At 38.8% G+C, this 22,848-nt stretch overlaps 1 non-coding gene across 1 annotated transcript; it reads right to left on the bottom strand.

Moving 5' to 3' along the window:
• Positions 1-21,299: 21,299 nt before the first annotated feature.
• Positions 21,300-21,403, bottom strand: LOC112804602 (small nucleolar RNA R71). The gene has a single exon (XR_003203215.1). It is a non-coding gene; the product is annotated as a small nucleolar RNA R71 (small nucleolar RNA).
• Between the last annotated feature and the right edge of the window lie 1,445 nt (positions 21,404-22,848).

The following is a 22,848-nucleotide window of genomic DNA, read 5'->3' on the forward strand; positions in this document are numbered from 1 at the left end:
TTTCATCCACCATCAACATCCCACACTCAATCACAATTACCACAAGAATCCCAAAGAATCTCCAATTTGGAGATGATGATGGAGAAAATAATAAAGCATCAAGAATTGACCAACAAGAATCATGAAGCCTCATTGAGGAATCTGGAAAGACAAATTGGGCAATTGTCCAAGCAGCCAGCTGAAAGACCAACCAATGCATTTCCAAGTGACACCATTCCCAACCCCAAGGAAAAATGCAAGGCAATTCAACTAAGGAGTGGAAGGACATTAGAAAATGACAAGGTTGACAGCAAGAAAGAAGTAATAGCTGAAGAGAAGGACCAGGAGAAACCCAAGAAGAAGGAGGAGGAACCACAAGCTTCAAGGAAGGGAAAGCAAGTTGATAGGAAATGACTATTGCCGGTTTGGAATCAATCAAAAACAAGCATCAATCCGTCGGTAGAATAGTCTAAACCAACAACAACTCTCACAATCAAATGTGAACTCAAAACAATGTCACAATTCAAAACCAATTCAAAATCGAGAGTATTTGACTCTCAGATCGTCTCCCAAGGACACTTGAGATCAATGAGTACACAATTCCGGTTGTAGTGATCAAGGGGTTTTCAATAAAGAAATAAACACATAAAGCAATAAAAGAACATGTAAAATTGTAATGATTAAACTAATGAAGAAATTAAAGAACCGACTATGAACTATAAACAAGTAAAGTATAAAAGAGATCAACATATATATGTATGAAGGATTGAAAACATAAAAAGAGTCTTGGCTTAGGGTGAGCTAAGCGTCCTTTCCTTGTTAGAACCACAACTATGACAATTATAATAGATTAATCTCACTTGATCAACCCTCACATCGGAAAGTAAGTTAAATGAGCATCAGTGTTCTTAACCCACAATTCCTAAATTGCTTGCTAATTGCCTTAGCAACAAATTAGCGTTAGTGGGAACAAGAACAATTAACAATCCAAGAATTGACACTAAATGTTGGACATTCCAACTCTAGGAACCCAATTTCTCACTTTTCCCAAGCCAAGAGCAAAAAATTTAGCCTAAAACCATGGTTGACATTTTGTCAAACACTTGGTGGGCAAAAGCATTAAACATGGAAAAAATGAGAAAAAGCATGAAACTAAAAGCAACAAATGATCTCAATCAACAAGAATAACATAAGAAAGAATGAAACAAACATTAAACATCAAATTCATCAACAAGAAATTGAAATTGCAAAAAAAAAGAGAAATAAATTTGAACTATAACTTGAATTATAAGAAAGAGTAAGAACAATGTAACTATAAAAAGTAATAACAAAGAGATACTTACAATGGAAGCTAGCAAAATCCAGGATCAAAAATGAAATGGCACTTGAATGTAAAACGCTAATATAAACCCTAATAGAGAAGATGAAAAACTTAGAGAAAAACTAAACTAAAAGCTTCCTACTCTACTCCTAAGCTATACTAATGATATGATATGATCTTCATTTCCCCTTCAATATGAGCTAAATGGCTTCAGAAATGGGCCTCCAAAACTCCAAAATCGTGAGTCACGTGCCATTTTAATAAAGGCATGTGTGGACAGCTGTGTGTACGCACAGACTTGTGCGTTCGCACGCTATGTGAAAATCTCTTCCTATGCGTACGCACAAGTAGCTGTGCGCACGCACACTAGGCGATACTCTGATTGACCGTGCGACGCACTTGAAACAATCCACACACTCTGATTGGGCGGCTGTGCGTACGCACGCATGTCTGTGCATACGCACACGTCTCGGTGCTCATCTCCTTTGATTCTTCATGCTTCCTCTACTTGCACGCTCTTCTTCCATTTTCTCCAAGCCATTCCTACCTTTTACACCTGAAATCACTCACAAACAATATCAAGGCATCGAATAGATGGCAAATGGAATAAAATAGATTAAATTAGGTGCAAAAGAGCATATTTTCATAATTAAGCACAAATTGGGAGGAAAGTTCAAAAGCATGCTATTCAAGGGAATAAGTGCAAGTTTATATGATAAAATCCATTCAATTCCAACCAAAAATCATCATCAAATATGGATTCATCACAAGTCATGGAAGAGCATCCGCAAGAACAGAGGAAGGAGGTGAAGCCTTACATCCCTCCTCTGCCACACCCTCAAAGGCTGCAAAGAGAGCTCGAAGATCAACAATTCCCCAAGTTCCTAGAGATTTTTAAGAAGCTGGAAATTAACCTCCCCCTTGCTAAAGCATTGGAATAAATGCCATTATATGCAAAATTCCTCAAGGAACTCATCAACAAAAAGAAAAACTGGAATGAAAAGGAGATTGTGATCTTAACCCAAGAGTGTAGTGCAGTAATTCGAAGAGGCATTCTACCAAAACTCAAGGACCCAGGGAGCTTTATCATATCATGCACCATAGGCAACATGACATTGGAAAGAGCTCTCTGTGATTTAGGTGCCAGCATCAACCTGATGCCTCTCTCAATGATGAAAAAGCTTGTAATAGAGGAAGTTAAACCAACTAGAACGTCACTTCAAATGGCTGATAGATCACTCAAGATACCTAATGGAATTGTAGAGAACTTGCTGGGAAAGGTTAGAGAATTCATCTTCCCTGCTTATTTTGTCATTTTAGACATGGAAGAAGAGGGACACAACTCAATAATCTCGGGGTGACCTTTCTTAGCCACGGCAAGAGCTATCATTGATGTAGAGAAAGGTGAAATGATCCTCAGGGTGGATGATGACCAAATGATCATCAATGTCTTTAAAGCAATGCAATATCCCATTTAGAAAGAAAAGCATATGAGAGTGGAAATGATAGAAGACTTGGTAGAAGAAGTGCTTGAAACCAATGGTCAGGAGGAACAAGAAAAAGAAACAGAAGCAGATCAAGATGTCATAGAAGGACAAGTATCTGAAATCTCTTTTGAAGGCAAGGCAGAGGAAGTGCCAAAGCAAAAGTTGAAGCCCATCCCTCCTCATCTCAAGTATGCATTCCTTGGAGGAAAAGAGACGGTGCCAGTAATCATCAATTCCTCCTTAAGCATGAAAGATGAAGTGAAACTGATTGAAGTGTTGAAAATTCACAAAATAGCTTTAGGATGGACAATTGATGACATCAAGGGTATAAGCCCTGCTATTTTCATGCATAAGATTCTGCTAGAGGAGGACTCAAGACCTGTGGTGCAACCTCAAAGAAGGCTTAACCCAACCATGAAGGAAGTGGTTCAAAAGGAGATGATGAAGCTGTGGAATGCTGTAATCATATACCCAATTTCTGACAGCCCTTGGGTGAGTCAAGTCCAAGTGGTGCCAAAGAAGGGAGGCATGACTGTCATCTTCAATGAGAAGAATGAATTAATCCCTACAAGGACAGTGACGGGGTGGAGAATGTGTATTGATTATAGAAGATTGAATGAGGCTACAAGGAAAGATCACTTCCTTTTCCCTTTCATTGATCAAATGTTAGAAAGACTGGCTGGCCATGCCTACTATTGCTTCTTGGATGGATACTCTGGATACAATCAGATAGTGGTAGATCCCAAAGACCAAGAAAAGACCTCCTTCACCTGTCTATTCGAAGTCTTTGCTAACAGGAGGATGCCCTTTGGGCTATGCAATGCTCCAGCAACCTTTTAAAGGTATATGCTTTCCATATTCTCTGACATGGTAGAAATATTTTTAGAGGTCTTTATGGATGATTTTTCTATCTTTGGTAACTCTTTTGATACTTGTCTGCATCATCTAACCTTTGTCTTGAAAAGATGCCAAGAAAAAAATTTAGTTTTAAATTGGAAAAAATGTCATTTTATGGTACCAGAGGGTATTGTTCTTTGGCATAAGGTTTCAAGCAAGGGTATAGAAGTTGACAGAGCTAAGATAGAGATCATAGAAAAGCTTCCTATACCAGTCAATGTGAAAGCAGTGAGAAGTTTTCGCTAGTGGCTGACAATCTTTTTGTCTTTGATGATAATTGCAAGCATGCCTTTGAAACCTTGAAAAATAAACTTACTACAGCACCAATCATCACACCCACAGAATGGGGACTTCCCTTTGAACTCATGTGTGATGCAAGTGATGTTGCAATTGGTGCTGTATTGGGACAAAAGAAAGATAAGCTACATCATGTTATATACTATGCAAGTAAAGTGTTAAATGGGGCACAAAAAAATTACACCACCACAGGAAAAGAACTCTTGGCAATTGTATATGCATTTGACAAATTTAGACAAAACTTGATTGGTTCAAAAGTTATAGTATGTACTGACCATATTTCTCTCAAGTATCTCACGTTTAAATAGGATGCCAAGCCAAGAGTTATCAGATGGCTGTTGTTACTACAAGATTTTGACATTAAAGTGAGGGATAGGAAAGGAAGTGAGAATCAAGTTGCAGACCATCTGTCAAGACTGCCACAGGAAATCAACCAAGATGCACCACAACCAGTGAATGAGAAGTTTCCAGATGAACATCTTCTTCAAGTCCAACAAGCACCTTGGTTTGCTGATATTGCAAACTACAAGGTGGGAAGAAGGATTCCCCAAGAGTTCACAAGGCAACAAGTGAAGAAGTTGCTCAATGAAGCCAAGAAATTCTTGTGGGACGAGCCCTTCTTGTTCAAGAGATGTCCAGATGGAATGATCAGAAGGTGTATTCCTGAAAATGAGATGAGAGACATACTGTGGCACTATCATAATTTAGCTTATGGTGGACACTTTGGGCCAGAAAGAATAGCTGCTAAAGTGCTTCAAAGTGGATTTTATTGCCCAACCATATTCAAAGATGCTAGAAAATTTGTGCACCAATGCAATGAATGCCAAAGAGCTAGAGGATTAACAAGGAGAAATAAAATGCCTCAAAACTTCATTCTGGAAGTGGAACTATTTGATCTATGGGGCATAGACTTCATGGGACCATTTCCCTCATTCTATTCCTTCAAATACATATTGGTAGCAGTGGAATATGTCTCTAAATGGGTAGAGGCCATAGCAACAACTACATGTGATGCACCAATTGTACTTCAATTTCTTAAGAGACACATCTTTACCAGATATGGGGTGCCAAAAGGCTTTATTAGTGATGGTGGCAGCCACTTTTGTAATAGACAAATAGAAAAACTGCTCCACAAATATGGAGTAATTCACAAATTGGCCATACCATACCAACCTCAAACTAATGGCCAGGCTGAATTAGCAAACAGGGAGCTGAAAAGAATCTTAGAAAGGACAGTTGGAGTCACAAGAAAAGACTGGGCGAGAAAATTGGATGACGCTATATGGGCATATAGAACCACATTCAAATCCCCAACTGTGAAGTCACCTTTTCAGCTAATTTATGGCAAATTCTGTCACCTTCCTATGGAACTCGAACATAAAGCCTTCTTGGCCACTAAGGTCCTCAATCTTGACTCTCAAGCAGTAGGAGAGAAAAGGCTATTCCAACTCAATGAGTTGGATGAATTCAGATTGGAAGCCTATGAGAATGCTAAGATATATAAGGAGAAAGCTAAAAGATGACATGACAAGAAAATTTCAAGAAGAAAGTTTAAGCCAGGGCAACAAGTGCTGTTATACAACTCTAGGCTCAAGATTTTTCCTGGAAAACTCAAGTCTAAATGGACAGGCCCTTATCTGGTGACTAAGGTTTTCCCATATGAAAGCCTTGAAATTCTGAATAAAGCTACAAAGGACACATTCACAGCAAATGGTCACAGAGCTAAGCATTACCTGGGAGGGCCTTGGAACAAGGAAGAGAGCATTCATGAACTGAGATAAACAAGAATGGAGGACGTCAAGCTAATGACGATAAAGAAGCACTTGTTGAGAGGCAACATAACCAGAGGTAACTCTCTTTTCATAGTTGTTTCAATAAAAAGTCAAGATTTTCCTGTATTGCTAGGAGTTAAGTTTGGTGTTGCACACCAAAATGAATATAACAAGGGTGAATGTGTGATTTTAAGTTTAGTGTTCTACCTTAGATCTCATGAAACACACAATAACCCTCCAAAGAGCATCATGAGTTATAAAGTCTAAAACAATCAGGAAAATTTCTTGATAGTTGCTTAATTTTTAGTTATAGCCAATTTACTTAATAAAAGCACAAGGTTTCATGTGTGTAATCAATTTATTGTATAATAGACAGTGGCAATGAACTAAGTTTGGTGTTCACACACCAAAGTAAGTTCAAAAGCCTAGAACCAATCATGCATGCTAACCATCTTTCAAGTGCTTGGAGAACAAGCAACTTCCACTATCATTGCAGAAAGTCATTCAATTTCTTGGAAGGACTATGCATCATCACTAAGAAGAATACAAAAGCAAAAGGGGATGATGAAAGACTAAGCAAGAAAAACACCAAGAGGTTGTATTGTTATTCAATTGTTTCTGCTTTAAAGTACTCTAAATTGGAAGTCTAAATGAACCCCTGCTGATTAGTTTAAATTGTTTACATTTTGACTGTCTTTAATTGCCATTGCCAATTAAGTGTTCTAGTCTGAGTGTCTGCTTCATTTTCATCTGCTTGAATGTATGTCTTGTTCCCCTTTGCATGAATAAAAGAAAAGGTTGAAACAAAAAGTGAAATTGTCTAATTTGGTAGGAATTAGAATAAGGATCAGTGGTGGTATATGTTTGATTGTTTAGCAAGCTCACTAATAAAGATGAAGGGTAGAATGTCTCTTGAGTATGAACTTAGCTACTGTCTGTGAAACCTTTAGTGAATAAATCTCCCTGAAAGAGAGAAAGAACAAGAAAGAAGGAAAGAAACAAAGAATAAGCTAGACACTAATAGCTCAACCCTTAAGACACATGCCTATGGTGTTTTTGTACTAGGATCTGCTTGGATAATTAGGTTCTAAGGAGTGTTTCAACACTTGGTAACTTGGGTTAACTAATTCAGGATTATCAACCAAAAATCCACTATCAAGAGTAACCTAGTTACAAGGCATTTAGTGACCCAAAGAGGTGTTGGGCATCAATGTCTCTAGAATTGAATTGTGACCCAAGTGTCTGTGGTGTGTATGTGTTGAGGAAGGGCTTGAGTTAGTAGGTCTGAAGGGTGCTTCATCACCCAACACCTTGAGCCAACTGGATCGAGAGTGTTGACTGAAAACTTACTTAAAAAGCTGCCTTAAATATAGAACACTTAGCTGCAAATAAAGTATAAGTTCTCAGCAAAAGAAAAACAAAAATAAAATATCAAGGATCAGTAAATAACAAGGTTTCATAGCAGCACATTAGTTAACACTTAAAGGGACATCTCAAACCTGGAAACCAATAAAAGTAGAGCTTCAAATATATCCTGCATGAAACCCTATGAACCTAGACTGAGTGCTTTCAAATAAGGACATATTTTCCTCTCTGTTTTCATTAATTTTTTTTATGTTTTACTGCTTGCTTGGGAATAAGCAAGATTTAAGTTTGGTGTTGTGATGATAAGTCATCTTAGGCTAGTTTCACAAGCATTTTCACTTATTTTCATTAGGTTTCATGCACTTTCTTGAGCAATAGGTGAGTAATTGGATTGAAATTTCATGCATCCCCTGATTCAATTAAACATGATTGTTTATGTGTTTTTTCATAAGATTTTTATGAAAATTTTACTTGATGATATGAATGATGCAAAAACCTTGTGATTATAGCAAACTTTGACGCAATTGTTTGATTGATATTAGGTGGAAAAGAAGCAGGGGAGAAGAGCACCTTAGCACTATGCTTATTTGAAGAATGCTACGTTCCCCTGCAGCATAACCCTTGGCGCTACGCTCTATTTCAAAGAGCGCTACGTTCTTCACCCAAGAAAATTTAACTGGCGACGCGTACGCGTGGGTGATGCGTACGCGTGGGTGATGCGTACGCGTAGAAATGACATTTTTGAAAGGCCACGCGTGGGAGGGATCTACGCTCTTTGGTGCACGAAATTGTGATCACACTTTTCACAACTCCGCACAACTAACCAGCAAGTGCACTGGGTCGTCCAAGTAATACCTTATGTGAGTAAAGGTCGTTCCCACGGAGATTGTCGGCTTGAAGCAAGCTATAATTATCTTGTAAATCTTAGTCAGGAGATTAATGATAAAAATGATTTTGTTTATGAAATGTAAATAACATGAAATAAATGATACTTGTGATTCAATAATGAGGAACAGGTTGATGTTCCGGAGATGCTCTGTCGTCTGAATTTCTGCTTTCCTACTGTCTTCTTCTCCAAACATGCATGGCTTCCTTCAATGGCAAGCTGTATGTTGGTGGATCACCATTGTCAATGGCTACCACCCGTCCTTTCGGATGAAAAATACCAGGCACGGTTTCTGTACGGGTAATCAACTATCGAATCTCTTGTCTCGGATGAAAAATACCAAGTACAGCTACCGCACGGCTAATCATCTGTCGGTTCTCACTTGTGTCAGAATAGGATCTCTCTATCCTTTTGCACACTGTCACTGTGCCCAACATTCGTGAGTTTGAAGCTCGTCACAGTCATCCCTTTCCAGATCCTACTCGGAATACCACAGACAAGGTTTAAACTTTCTGGATCTCAGGAATGCTGCCAATTGGTTCTAGCCTCTACCACGAAGGTTCTAATCTCACGGACTCGGTCCGTGGATCAGAGACCCAAGAGATACGCACTCAAGCTGTTGCCCAATGACTATGTTGAGCTCAGATAGAACGGGAGTGCTTGTCAGGCACGCGTTAATAAAGTTGAGAATGATGATGAGTGTCACGGATCATCATATTCTTCATATTGAAGTACGAGTGAGTATCTTAAAACAGAATCAAGCGTGATTGAATAGAAAACACTAGTAATTGCATTAATCCATTGAGACACAGTAGAGCTCCTCACCCCAACCTATGGGGTTTAGAGACTCATGCTGTAGAAGATACAATATGAGATGTAAAATATCATGAGTTACAAAATGAATCCCTAAAAGTAGTTTTTATACAAAACTAGTAACTTAGGTTTACAGAAAATGAGTAACTAAGTGCAGATAGTGCAGAAATCCACTTTTGGGGCTCACTTGGTGAGTGTTTGGGCTGAGCTTTCAAGCTTTCACGTGCATATGCCTTAAATTGGAGTTAAACACCACCTTGGGTGCCAAAATGGGCATTTAACGCCAAGAAGTGTGCCAGTTCTGGCGTTTTACGCCAGAAAAGGGTCTCTGGCTGGCGTTTAACGCCTGTTTGGGCCATCAAACCTCGGGAAAAGTATGAACTATTATTTATTGCTGGAAAGCCCAAGATGTCTACTTTCTAACGCAATTGAGAGTGCACCAATTGGGCTTCTTTAGCTCCAGAGAATCCACTTCGAGTGCAGGAGGGTCAGAATCCAACAACATATGCAGTCCTTTCTCAGCTTCCGAATCAGATTTTTGCTCAGGTCCCTCAATTTCAGCTAGAAAATACCTGAAATTACAGAAAAATACACAAACTCATAGTAAATTCTAGAAATATGATTTTTTCATAAAAACTAATAAAAATATAATAAAAAGTAACCAAAATATACTAAAAACTACCTAAAAATAATGCCAAAAAGCGTATAAATTATCCGCTCATCACACACCAAACTTAAATTGTTGCTTGTCCCCAAGCAATCAAAAACAAAATAGGATAAAAAGGGGAGAATATACAATAAATTTCAAAATATCAATGAAGCTTAGTTCCAATTAGATGAGCGGGACTAGTAGCTTTTTGCTTATGAACAGTTTTGGCATCTCACTTTATCCTTTGAAGTTCAGAATGATTGGCATCCATAGGAACTCAGAATTCAGATAGTGTTATTGATTCTCCTAGTTTAATATGTTGATTCTTGAACACAAATACTTTATGAGTCTTGGCCGTGACCCTAAGCATTTTGTTTTTCAGTATTACCACCGGATACATAAATGCTACGGACACATAACTGGGTAAACCTTTTCAGATTGTGACTCAGCTTTGCTAGAGTCTCCAGTTAGAGGTGCCCAGAGTTCTTAAGCACACTCTTTTTGCTTTGGATCACGAATTTAACCACTCAGTCTTAAGCTTTTCACTTGGACCTTCATGACACAAGCACATGGTTAGGGACAGCTTGATCTAGCCGCTTAGGCCAGAATTTTATTCCTTTGGGCCCTCCTATCCATTAATGCTCAAAGCCTTGGATCCTTTTTACCCTTACCTTTTAGTTTAAAGGGTTATTGGCTTTTTACTCTTGCCTTTTGGTTTAAAGAGCTATTGGCTTTTTCTGCTTGCTTTTTCTTTTTATTTCTTTTTCTTTATTTTTCACAAATTTTTTTTCCACAAGCTTTGTGTTTTTCACTGCTTTTTATTGCTTCAAGAATCAATTTTATGATTTTTCAGATTATCAATAACATTTTTCTTTTTTCATTATTCTTTCAAGAGCCAACAATTTTAATATTAATAAACTTCATTATAAAAAATATGCATTGTTCAAGCATTCATTCAGAAAACAAAAAGTATTGCCACCACATCAAAATAATTAGACTATTTTCAAGATGGAATTCGAAATTCATGTACTTCTTTTTCTTTTTCCGAAAATATTTTTCATTTAAGAAAGGTGAAAGATTTATGGAACATTCATAGCTTTAAGACATAGACACTAAAAACTAATGATCATGTAATGAAGACACAAACATAGTCAAAACATAAAGCATAAAACCGAAAACAGAAAAGAAAATAAACAAGGAGATTAAAGAACGGGTTCACCTTAGTGACGGTGGTGATAAACCACTATTTTATGGTTTATATTGTGTTTAATTGAGTGGTTTTTATCAAGCCTTTGCACACTTATTCATACTATTTGCATGGTTTTACAATTCCTTCCCAGAATTTGTTCTATGATTGAAAACTTGCTTCCTAGAGTCTTTAATTTGTGTATTTTAATCATCTCTTATTACCATTCGATGCCTTGATATGTGTGTTAAGTGATTTCAGAGTTTATAGGGCAGGAATGGCTCAGAGGATGGAAAGGAAGCACGCAAAAATGGAAGGAATACAAGAAACTGAAGGAATTGCCAAAGCTGTCAGCCTGACCTCTTCGCACTCAAACGGTCATAACCTGAGCTATAGAGATCCAAATGATGCGGTTCCAGTTGCGTTGGAAAGCTAACGTCCGGGGCTTCGATTTGATATATAATTTGCCATAGTGGCCTGATAAACCCCATTTTTAGGGTTTATCTTGTGTTGAATTTAGAGTATTTTGCTAACCTTTTCTCACATTTAGCCAATGAATTAGCATGATTTTGTGATCTCTCCCTTATTTGTGCTTAATTGTAAAAACATGCTTTTTAGGCCTCTAATTTGATAATTTTAATTCTCTCTTGATTCCATAAGGTGCCTTGATGTGTTTGCTAGTAATCTCAGGATGAAATAGGCTTGGAATGGTGTTATGTTATTGGTTACCGTACATATGTGAATATTGTGAATAGGTTGCTTTTGTTTGATTACTAGTTTTGTTAGTTTTATTTTGTCCTTCCATAATGAATTCTAACTTTGGCTATGAGTTTGGTTCCAATTGTGTTGTAGAAAATATGAACTTCGATGACAACATGTACCAAAGATGGAACACTCCAAGATGGGAGGAGCCTCAAGGAATTGATCACTCTTATTGGCAACAACCTTCGGATACTTATAGGTATAATTCTCATTATAATGCATGCTAATTCAATGGCTATGGTGACTCCTTGTGTGACACTCAACAACTATCATCATATGCCTACGAATCCTATCCTCAACATGTACATCAACCATTCTCACAAGCCTTTCATTATCAAGCACCTTCCTATGACCCTTATCCATCATATAACCAATCACCCATACCACATCCTTGTGATCATTATGAGCAAGAACCTTTAGAACCACCACGACCCTATCATAATTACTATGAAGAACCACCTCAATGCACACTATCTCCACAATTTCATCAAGCGGAACCACCTTTCTACCATGAACCCTCTCTCCAAAATAATGAACCTTCCTATTCACCCAAGCCCCAATAGACGATCCTCTCACTTTATTACTTCAAGGACAAGAAGCCATGAAGCGGGATACACTTGAGTTTGTGACCAACTTGACTAAGGTGGTGCACGCTTTAGCCCACCAATGTTTGAATACTCAAGTTGTTTCCGTAGCCCCATGTGAAAAGCCAAAGGAATAGCAAAGCATGGAGAAGATATCGGAAAATTCGGTGAAAAAGGAATAATCGGTAGTAGTAGTAGAGCAATTGAAGAAGCCTACGGTTATTGAAACAAAGGAGGAAGTGGTCTAAGATTTAAGAGATATGGAACCGCCATGTGAATCTCAACAACCTCCGGAGCGTATCAAGATTGAAGAATATGAGAAGGTTGATCAAGAGATAGATTCAATCATGGATGAATTTCTATCCACAATTGAATCCTCTCCCATTGGACATGGAGTTGAAAATATAAAAGAGTGTGCACAACCTCCCATACCCTTGGTGAACAATGAAGAAAAGAATGAATCGAAAGAGAGCTACCAAGGAGAAAAAGTTGGCATGGTGTATATCGAAATTGAAGAATACGAAGAGATTGATCAAGAGATGGATTTATTCATCAATGAATTCCTAGCCAAAATGGAATCACCTCCCATTGGGTAAGAAAGTGAAGTTCTTGAGGACAACACTAAGCCAAGTGATAAAAGGGAAAAGGTTGAAAATGAAGAAATTTGTCAAGATGTGGAAGCAACAAAAGAAGAGCATAAGAAAATAGATCTTGCCTTGTCTAAGTGTGGGGAGAATCCCCCCTAGATTACCATCTTCCACAACATTCAAATGGGTAAAATTTGTATCTCTAAGCTTCACTTTCTCACTTGAATATGGTTTGATTGAAACAGATGGACAATTTAGAGCTTTTTGTGCAATTAAAAGTAAGAACGAGTTGTGTAGTGGTTGGAAATTTGGTATTAGGCTCGTTAAGGTCAAAGCTTCAAGGTATAGGAACCATGATTGGAGGAATGCCACTTTATATGGTCTAGAAGGAAAGCATGGAGTGTTAACGAGAATTCTATTGTCAACCACCCGGAAAGAAAAAGTATGAAGATCAAATTGAAGATGGGTGCGAAAATAAGATATGGGATCTCAGATCGAAGAATGAAGACCAATTAGGGGAACTCATATCTTGGGTTGAACTTTGCCCAAGCGTGGCAAAGGTGGTTGGAAATTCTATTAACCAATTGAGAAGTAAAGATCCTTGGAGATTTAAGGATGAGTACAAGCATAAACCGCCATGACAATGAGCTTACCAAATTTGCAGCTTAAGGACTTAAACTAAAAGTGCTAGGTGGGAGACACCCCACCATGGTATACTCTTTTCACTCTCCTGTAGATTTCATTAATAAGTGATTTGAGCTACCATTGTAGGTAGTTTTCCATTTCATTTTTAGTCGCCTTAATAAATTGATTGTTAGCATTTTAACATGTATGTTGTGCTTACTAGTAGATGAATAAATCCTAAAATCAAATTGCATTTTTGTGAATTGTATGATTTTTTATTGAATAAGGAGTTGTAGGCATTGTAGGGAGTTTTTGGGCAATTAAAAAAAAAGGGTCGGACGCATGCGCACGCAGTATGCACACGCGTCCATGAACGGATGCATCACCATACTAAATTCCAGAGAGTTGGGCCACTCTTACGCGAGCGTTAGGCTTTTAGCCCAACTCACCTCACGCGAGCGCGCACATCACGCATGCGCGCCAATAAACAAAAGTGTCAACGCACGCGGACGCATACCTGCCGCGTACGCATCTCCTGGCTGATGCCACCATTCTATACATGCCTCCCGAGAGTTAGGCGAGCGCTGGGCCAGCACTATGCCTCCAGCCCAACTCCTAGTACGCGTGCGCGCACCATATGCGCACGCATTCTTACCAATTCTCACCACCCACGCGTAAGCACACAAGGCGCGCACACGTCGATCCCCAAATTCATCAATGCATGCGGACGCCCATCGTGCGCGCCCACGTCGATTTAAAAATAGAACAACCCTAGCTACGCAAGGCCAACTACGCAGACGTACCCACTCACCTTTTCCAACCCTCTTGCACTCTCTAATCTTCGCCAATCCCCAACCACCATCGCTGCTGGCGTCCGGCCGTCGCAGCCGCCGCCTCACCCTCTCTCTCTCTCTCTCTTGCCATACTCACCTCATCGCTCTCATCCCTACTCTCTCCCTCTCTACCCACTCACACACCCCCTTCCTCTCTCACTGTCGTGCTGCGGCTAAAGTCTAGCGCCGCCGCAGCCACTTGCGACCCCAGTGCCACCCATCTATTGTACCCTTCTTCCACTCACCACACCTCACTCTCCACTCCTTATAATCCTCGCCCTGCTCTGTCCGTGCACTATCCTTCACCGCTCCCTGCTTCGCCACCATCTGCGGCGGTGCTCTGCTCCTGGCTCACACCTCCACTGCCTACCCTCGCTCTTCCTCATTTTCCAATCTCCATTCCCATCTCTGCCCTGCCCCAGGTCACTGCCCCTACTCTAATTCTGTTTTCTTTATTTTCGTTTTAGTTATTTGTTAGGCTTTGTTAGTTGACTAGATTTTGATTTTGTTGTTAGGTTAGAATAGAGATATCTGTTGTTAGGTAGCTAGGTTCTGGATAGAGGATTCTAGGCCTGATAATTACGCCGTAATTGTTTACCTGTTTGTGTACATATTGCTTGCTGCTGATTGGTTTGACTATGTTTTGCTATGATGTACTCCTACTCTGGTGCCATGCTTGCTTGATTATGTGATTAATTCTTGACTGGTATTTTGGAATCATTTCTTGTTCATTTGGCTATCCGAAAATGTCCATATTATAGCCGGAATGCTGCTCGATTCTTCCCAAACTATTTTAACTCAAATTCTTGCTCAGGGGATTGAACTTGGCATTTCTACCTCAACCTTTGCATAACTTACCAAGTTCAATACCCGGGACTTTTGGGCCAATCTTTCCGTTCTTATTTTGATTCCCGCGATTGGCATTAACCAAGTGAACTTAAGGAGTTGCCTACATTTTTGTTAAAATCATGATATGCAACCTCCTTACATTATGTTCATTCTCTTACAATATTTGGTATGCTTTGATGGTGCAACTCCTTTTCACTCAACTTAGTTTTCAGCCTCTCATAGTTGCACAATTGCACTTTATTGCTTGTAATGCCAACTATTACGAGTCCATTTTCATGCATTCTTGGCATTTCTATATTTTCATGCTTGTGAACATGATTGTTGCGCACAATTTGCAAACTTCTTTTCATGAAGCTATTTTCCATCATACCACCAATCACCAACTTCATTTTCCTAACCCACTAATCTCTTTAACCCACTAACCTCAGTTTTAATTACCCCTAACTCTTCAACCAATTCTTTTAAGGTATGATGTTGAATATCCCTAATCTTCAAAGACTTGTGTCACATGATTGAAACATTGAATTCTTGGTTTATACTTCCATTTCCTATGCTTACTTGCAATCCAAGTTTTCAATTGTAGTCCACATCATGATTGCTTGCTTTCCATCTTACATCCTAAACATGCTCCTACTTGCTATTTGCCTACTTGCTTAATTGCTTATTCTAATTTTCAGGATGTCAGACAAACGAAAGAGGAAAGCATCATCTTCCAAAAAGAGGAAGAGAACACCAGACCCCACTCTCTCCTCACTTCAAGCTTATGCTCAAAACCCTCTAAATGACATAGAAAAGGCAAACCAATTACTACTGGCTCAGGATATGGTCAAGTTCCCAAATCTTTACTATGAACTCAGATTCCCAACCTACAATTCAAAGAATCTGAATATTGAGAAGAAGCTACTTATCCCATCGGATTTGACCGACATCATCCACCAACGCATTGACCGGATGGGTTTAGCTTTTGTGGATAGAGAGTTGAGCCGGGTAAACCGGTCTTGGGTGCAAGAATTTTACTGCAACTTTTTCCGCCACACCCTTGACTCGGTATTGGTTAGAGGAGTCAAGATACCTATCACCGAGGAGGCCATTGAGGATGCCCTTACCTGCCGGCCTAAGACCGGTGACACTGATGCCTTCCTACAGGCTGAGATAGAGCTTTACTGCATAACCTTCAATTTTGATGCACTGAGAGTAGTGGTAGCTACTCTGGAAACCCCTTGTGTTATGGATGCTGAGAACAAGGCACCCAAGGGGATTCACTTCAGTTATCTGAGCCGAGAGGCCAAGACTTGGCAGCAGATCTTCGCTCACTACCTCATGCCTACCACTCATTTTTCTGAGATACCTGTTGCGATGCTGATCCTGATCAGCTGTATCATAGAGGGGAAGGAGGTTTATTACCCCCAGTAGATCAGGCGATTTTTGTGGAAAGCCCATATTAGAGGCACCTTTCCTTTCCCAGTTATGATAACTCAGATGATTCAGAGGGCCGGAGTTCTGTGGCACCAGGATGATGTATCACCACCCCCACCGCTCCCTGCGAAGGAGCCAGTTACTATTCCATGGGGATCCTGGGTGCACGAGAAGCCTGCCTCCTGACGCTGATCTCGGGCTAGAGTAGCAGTTGAAGGAGCTGGACCCTCTTCATCATCAGCCCCAGCAAGAGCATCTACATCAGCAGCTACAGCAGCACTTCCTTTACCACCACCACCAGCACCTTAGCCGACCTACTTACTGGTTCAGCGTCTTTTTCGGTTCATGGAGCGCAGCAAGCGCCAGCTCATGCGTCGTCTGGATTGGATTGACCAGATGTTTGTGGCCCAGGGTCTTGAGCTGCCCCCTCTTCCAGAGTCCTCCGGATCAGATGAGGAGATCCACGAGGAGGAGCATGCCGATTTACATGATGAGGGTACTCATGAGGAGGAGCCGGTTCAGATGGAGGCACCGCCTCAGACTCAGGAGACTCAGACTCAGCCGGACCTTCAGTCGATACTAGAGCCTACCGGTGTACCTCTCCCTGATCCTCAGGATTAGCATCGGGGACGATGCTTGATCTTAAGTGTGAGGAGGTTGCCGTTGGCACCATTAGAGGACCGGTGAACATTTTGGCGTATTTTCTAGTTATATCTTCCTAGTTATTTTATTTTGCACCCTATTGTATATATTGCTTAATGTTAGATACTTTAGACACTTTTGCCTTAGTTGCTGCATACTCTTTCATTTTGGATGTTAGATAGTTGGATGTTAGCTATTTCATACTTTTAGTTGGATCTTTCTTTATATAGTTAGTTTTTTTAGCTTATGGTTGTGATTAGAAACTATTTTGGAATTGTCAAGACCTAGTTAACCCTTTTTTGCATATGCACTTGTTTTGATTGAGAAAGAAAAGGGTGAATGATGAGCGGATAATTTATACGCTTTTTGGCATTGTTTTTAGGTAGTTTTTAGTAGGATCTAGCTACTTTTAGGGATGTTTTCATTAGTTTTTATGCTAAATTCACATTTCTGGACTTTACTACGAGTTTGTGTGTTTTTCTGTGATTTTAGGTATTTTCTGGCTGAAATTGAGGGACCTGAGCAAAACTCTGATAAAAGCCTGACAAAGGACTGCTGATGCTGTTGGATTCTAACCTCCCTGCACTCAAAATAGTTTTTCTGGAGCTATAGAACTCCAAATAGCGCGCTCTTAATGGCGTTGGAAAGTAGACATCCAAAGCTTTCCAGCAATATATAATAGTCTATACTTTATTCGTGATTAGACGACGTAAACTGGCGCTCAACGCCAGTTCCATGCTGCATTCTGGAGTCAAACGCCAGAAACACGTCACGAACCAGAGTTGAACGCCAAAAATACATTACAACTTGGCATTCAACTCCAAAAGAAGTCTCTACATGTGTAAAGCTCAAGCTCAGCCCAAGCACACACCAAGTGGGCCCTGAAAGTGGATTTCTGCATCAATTACTTACTTCTGTAAACCCTAGTAGCTAGTCTAGTATAAATAGGACATTTTACTATTGTATTAGATATCTTTGGTCTCAGTTTTATTCTATTGCTCATCTTAGGAGACAATTGATCACGTTTTGGGGGCTGGCCATTCGGCTATTCCTGGACCACCATCACTTATGTATTTTCAACGGTGGAGTTTCTACACACCATAGATTAAGGGTGTGGAGCTCTGCTGTACCTCGAGTTTTAATGCAATTGCTACTATTTCCTATTCAATTCAGTTTATTCCTGTTCTAAGATATTCGTTTCACTTTAACATGATGAATGTGATGATCCGTGACACTCATCATTATTCTCACCTATGAACGCGTGACTGACAACCACTTCCGTTCTACCTTAGACCGGGCGCATATCTCTTGGATTCCTTGACCAGAATCTTCGTGGTATAAGCTAGATTGATGGCGGCATTCATGAGAATCCGGAAAGTCTAAACATTGTCTGTGGTATTCTGAGTAGGATTCAGGGATTGAATGACTGTGACGAGCTTCAAACTCGCGATTGTTGGGCATGATGACAAACGCAAAAGAATCAATGAATTCTATTCCGACATGATCGAGAACTGACAGATGATTAGCCGTGCTGTGACAGAGCATTTGGACCATTTTTACTGAAAGGATGGGATGTAGCCATTGACAACGGTGATGCCCTACATACAGCTTGCCATGGAAAGGAGTAAGAAGGATTGGATGAAGGCAGTAGGAAAGCAGAGATTCAGAAGGAGCACAGCATCTTCATACGCCTGTCTGAAATTCCCACCAATGATTTACATAAGTATTTTTATCTTTATTTTCTGTTTATTTATTATTATTATTTGAAAACTCCATAACCATATATTATCCGCCTAACTGAGAATTTCAAGATGACCATAGCTTGCTTCATACCAACAATCTCCGTGGGATCGACCCTTACTCACGTAAGGTTTATTACTTGGACGACCCAGTGCACTTGCTGGTTAGTTGTGCAAGGTTGTGAAGAAAGTGCTAAGTTATAAACGTGCATACCAAGTTGAAGCCATTATTGGGGATCACAATTTCACCCACCAAGTTTTTGGCGCCATTACCGGGGATTGTTCAAGTTTGGACAATTGACGGTTCATCTTGTTGCTCAGATTAGGTAATGTTTTTGTTTTATTTTCAAAAAAAAAATCAAAAAAAATTTATCCCTATTTTCGAAAAAGATATTTTAATTAAAAATAAATTATTCTATGGCTTCAGAATTTTTAAGAATGGATTCTAGAGTTTCATGAAGCATGTTGAATTCTAGCTGGCTATAAAGCCATATCCAAATCCTTTTGGAATGAGACTTCAACTAATCACCTCAATGCATGTAATGCCATCCTAAAGCTGGCTGGCTATTAAGCCATGTCCAACCCTTGGATTGGAACTTTAGGCTAACATTGAAAGATTCCTGGAATTCTTCTTAAAAATTTTGAATTTCTTATTTTCTTTTTCCTATATGTTTTTCGAAAAAAATAAAAGAAAATACAAAAAAAATCATAAAATCATAAAAAACCAAAAATATTTTGTGATTCTTGTTTGAGTCTTGTGTCATGTTTTAAGTTTGGTGTCAATTGCATTGTTCTTGCATTTTTCAAAAATTCATGCATTCATAGTGTTCTTCATGATCTTCAAGTTGTTCTTGGTAAGTCTTCTTGTTTGATCTTTAAATTTTCTTGTTTTGTGTTGTATGATGTTTTTCATGTGCATTTTTGCATTCATAGTGTCTAAACATGAAAGATTTCTAAATTTGGTGCCTTGCATGTTTTCTTTGCATCAAAAATTTTTCAAAAATATGTTCTTGATGTTCATCATGATCTTCAAAGTGTTCTTGTGTTCATCTTGACATTCATAGTGTTCTTGCATGCATCACGTGTTTTGATCCAAAATTTCCATGTTTTGGGTCATATTTGTGTTTTTCTCTCTCATCATTAAAAATTCAAAAAAATAAAAAAAATATATTTTCCTTATTTCTCTCAAAATTTTGAAAATTTGAGTAGACTTAGTCAAAAATTTTTAAAATTAGTTGTTTGTTGTAAGTCAAGTCAAATTTTCAATTTTAAAAATCTTATCTTTTCAAAACTTTTTCAAAAATCAAATCTTTTTCATTTTTCTTATTAATTTTCGAAAATTTTTAAAATATTTTTCAAAATCTTTTTCTTAATTACATTTCAAAATTTTGAAACTTAACTAACAAGTAATGTGATTGATTCAAAAATTTGAAGTTTGTTACTTTCTTGTTAAGAAAGGTTCAATCTTTAAATTCTAGAATCATATCTTTTAGTTTCTTGTTAGTCAAGTAATTAATTTTAATTTTAAAAATTAAATCTTTTCCAACCATATCTTTTTAATCATATCTTTTTATCATATCTTTTTCAAAATTTTATCTTTTTCAAAAATTTGATTTCAAAATATCTTCTTATCTTCTTATCTTTTCAAATTTGATTTTCAAATCTTTTTCAACTAACTAATTGACTTTTTGTTTGTTTCTTATCTTTTTCAAAACCACCTAACTACTTTTTCCTCTCTAATTTTCGAAAATTTCTCCTTCCTTTTTAAAATTCTTTTAATTAACTAATTGTTTTAAATTTTAATTTTAATTTTATTCCCCCTTTAATTTTCGAAAATCATTAACTCCTTTTCAAAAATTATTTTCGAAAACTTCTCTCTCTCATGTTATTCTATTTATTTATTCATTTACTAACACTTCTCTTCATCACAAATCTCTGCTCTTATCCTCACCCTTGTGTTTGGATTATTCATTCTTCTTCATTCTTATTCCCTTTCTTCTTCTGCTAATATAAAGGAATATCTATAATGTGACATAGAGGATTCCTCTTCTGTTTCTGTTCTCTTCTTTCTCATATGAGCAGGAACAAGGAAAAAGGCATTCTTGTTGAAGCTGATCCAAAACCTGAAAGGACTCTGAAGAGGAAACTAAGAGAAGCTAAATTACAACAATCCAGAGACAACCTTGCTGAAATTTTCGAACAAGAAAAGGAGATGGCAGCCGAACCCAACAAAAATAATGTAAGAAGGATGCTTGGGGATTATACTGCACCTACGTCCAAGTTTGATGGAAGAAGCATCTCAATTCCTGCCATTGGAGCAAACAATTTTGAGTTGAAACCTCAATTAGTTGCTCTAATGCAACAGAACTGCAAGTTTCATGGACTTCCATCAGAAGATCCCTACCAGTTCTTAACTGAGTTCTTGCAGATCTGTGAGACTGTTAAGACTAATGGAGTAGATCCTGAAGTCTACAGGCTCATGCTTTTCCCTTTTGCTGTAAGAGACAAAGCTAGAACATGGTTGGACTCTCAACCTAAAGATAGCCTGGACTCTTGTGATAAGCTAGTCACGCCCTTCTTGGCTAAGTTCTTTCCTCCTCAAAAACTGAGCAAGCTTAGAGTGGATGTTCAGACCTTCAAATAAAAAGATGGTGAATCCCTCTATGAAGCTTGGGAAAGATACAAGCAGATGACCAAAAGATGTCCTTCTGACATGTTTTCAGAATGGACCATGATAGATATATTCTATTATGGTCTATTTGAGTTCTCTAAGATGTCACTGGACCATTCTGCAGGTGGATCTATTCACCTAAAGAAAACTCCTGCAGAAGCTCAGGAACTTATTGAAATGGTTGCAAATAACCAATTCATGTACACTTCTGAGAGGAATTCCGTGAATAATGGGATGCCTCAGAGGAAGGGAGTTCTTGAAATTGATGCTTTGAATGCCATATTGGCTCAGAACAAAATGTTGACTCAATAAGTCAACATGATTTCTCAAAGTCTGAATGGATGGCAAAATGCATCCAACAGTACTAAAGAGGCATCTTTTGAAGAAGAAGCTTATGATCCTGAAAACCCTGCAATGGCAGAGGTAAATTACATGGGTGAACCTTATGGAAACACCTATAATTCTTCATGGAAAAATCATCCAAATTTCTCATGGAGGGATCCACAAAAGCCTCAACAAGGCTTTAATAATGGTGGAAGAAATAGGTTTAGCAATGGCAAGCCTTTTCCATCATCTTCTCAGCAACAGACAGAGAATTCTGAGCAAAGCACCTCTAACTTAGCAAATATAGTCTCTAATTTATCTAAGGCCACTTTAAGCTTCATGAGTGAAACAAGGTCCTCCATTAGAAATTCGGAGGCACAAGTGGGCCAGCTGAGTAAGAAAGTCACTGAAACTCCTCCTAGTACTCTCCCAAGCAATACTGAAGAAAATCCAAAAAGAGAGTGCAAGGCCATTGATATAATCAATATGGCCGAACCTAGAGAGGAAGGAGAGGACGTGAATTCCAATGAGGAAGACTTCATGGGACGTCTCTCAAGCAAGAAGGAGTTCCCTATTGAGGACCCAAGGGAATCTGAGGCTCATATAGAGACCATAGAGATCACATTAAACCTCCTTCTGCTATTCATGAGCTCTGAAGACTATTCTTCCTCTGAAGAGGAAGAAGATGTAACTGGAGAGCAAGTTGCTCAATATCTAGGAGCCATCATGAAGCTAAATGCCAAGTTATTTGGTAATGAGACTTGGAAAGGTGAACCTCCCTTACTCATTAGTGAACTAGATACATGGGTTCAGCAAACTCTACCTCAAAAGAGACAAGATCCTGGTAAATTCTCAATACCCTGCACCATAGGCACCATGACCTTTGAGAAAGCTTTGTGCGACCTAGGGTCAGGTATAAATCTTATGCCACTCTCTGTAATAGAAAAGCTGGGGATCATTGAGGTACAACCTGCCATATTCTCATTACAATTGGCAGACAAGTCAGTAAGACAAGCCTATGGATTGGTAGAGGGCGTGTTAGTAAAGGTTGAAGGCATTTACATCCCTGCTGATTTCATAATCTTAGACACTAGGAAGGAGGAGGATGAATGCATCATCCTTGGAAGACCTTTCCTAGCCACAGCAGGAGCTGTGATTGATGTTA

Source organism: Arachis hypogaea, chromosome 5 (genome assembly GCF_003086295.3).
Source record: "Arachis hypogaea cultivar Tifrunner chromosome 5, arahy.Tifrunner.gnm2.J5K5, whole genome shotgun sequence".
Classification (NCBI taxonomy): Eukaryota; Viridiplantae; Streptophyta; class Magnoliopsida; order Fabales; family Fabaceae; genus Arachis; species Arachis hypogaea.